Raw genomic sequence first — 1,345 nt, 5'->3', positions numbered from 1 at the left:
ATTTGCACCCTAACACTCCCAATTTCCACCCTAAAATTCCAATTTTCCCCCCTAGATTTTAATTTCTGCCCCTTATAGGAAAATTCCCACCCCATCAATTGATTCCCCCCCAAAATTCACATTTCCCCTCAAAAATTCACATTTCTGCCCCTTAAAGGAGCATTTCTCCCTAACCTCCGTTTAACCCAAAATTCAACTTTTAACCCCAAATTTCAACTTTTAAACCCCAGAATTCCACTTTTTCACCCCAAATTTCCAATTTCTAATCCAAATCTCCAATTCCTACCCAGATTTCCCAATTCCTACAACACCCAAATCTCCCAATTTACCTCAAATTTTCAACCCCAAATCTCCAATTTCAACCCCAAATCTCCAATTCCTACACACCCAAATCTCCCAATTTTACCTCAAATCTTCAGCCCCAAATCTCCAATTCCTACCCAGATTTCCCAATTCCCTACACACCCAAATCCCCCAATTTTACCTCAAATTTTCAACCCCAAAATCTCCAATTCCTACACACCCCAAATCTCCCAATTTTACCTCAAATCTTCAACCCCAAAATCTCCAATCCTACACACCCAAATCTCCCAATTTTACCTCAAATCTTCAACCCCAAATCTCCAATTCCTACACACCCAAATCTCCCAATTTTACCTCAAAATCTTCAACCCCAAATCTCCAATTCCTACCCCAGATTTCCCATTCCTACACACCCAAATCTCCCAATTTTACCTCAAATCTTCAACCCCAAAATCTCCAATTCCTACACCCCAAATCTCCCAATTTTACCTCAAATCTTCAACCCCAAAATCTCCAATTTTCAACCCTAAATCTCCAATTCCTACACCCAAATCTCCCAATTTATACCTCAGATCTTCAACCCCAAATCTCCAATTCCTACACACCCAAATCTCCAATTTACCTCAAATCTTCAACCCCAAATCTCCCAATTTTACCTCAAATCTTCAACCCCAAATCTCCAATTCCTACACCCAAATCTCCCAATTTTACCTCCAAATTTTCAACCCCAAATCTCCAATTTTCAACCCCAAATCTCCAATTTTCAACCCCAAATCTCCAATTCCTACCCCAAACCCCCCCCTAAACACCACCACCACCACACCTCAACAACAACAACAATAATTCCATTTTTCTTTTCTTCCCCACCCCCCCACATTTTCCCCCTCCGAGGCCTCACGGAAGCCATAACCGGGGGGTGGGGGGGGGGGATGGTTTTGGGGTGGATTTGGGGTTTTTTTTGGGGGTTTTTTTTGGGTGTTTTTGGGGGGTGTTTCAGGGCAGGGGAGGCCCAGTTGACGCCGGGGTGGTAGAAGGCACAGTT

The 1,345-nt window shown here is 43.0% G+C and overlaps 1 long non-coding RNA gene across 2 annotated transcripts; it reads right to left on the bottom strand.

Moving 5' to 3' along the window:
• Positions 1-314: 314 nt before the first annotated feature.
• Positions 315-917, bottom strand: LOC143695806 (uncharacterized). 2 transcript variants are annotated; one of them, XR_013185337.1, is made up of 3 exons: positions 601-917; positions 544-565; positions 315-406 (listed from the first exon to the last, which is right to left on the bottom strand). It is a non-coding gene; the product is annotated as an uncharacterized LOC143695806 (long non-coding RNA). The 2 variants fall into 2 exon arrangements; XR_013185338.1 differs by lacking the exon at positions 315-406 and adding an exon at positions 440-484.
• Between the last annotated feature and the right edge of the window lie 428 nt (positions 918-1,345).

This window comes from Agelaius phoeniceus, chromosome 27 (assembly GCF_051311805.1).
Source record: "Agelaius phoeniceus isolate bAgePho1 chromosome 27, bAgePho1.hap1, whole genome shotgun sequence".
Taxonomy (NCBI): domain Eukaryota; kingdom Metazoa; phylum Chordata; class Aves; order Passeriformes; family Icteridae; genus Agelaius; species Agelaius phoeniceus.
This window is presented reverse-complemented; position numbering and strand designations above follow the sequence as displayed.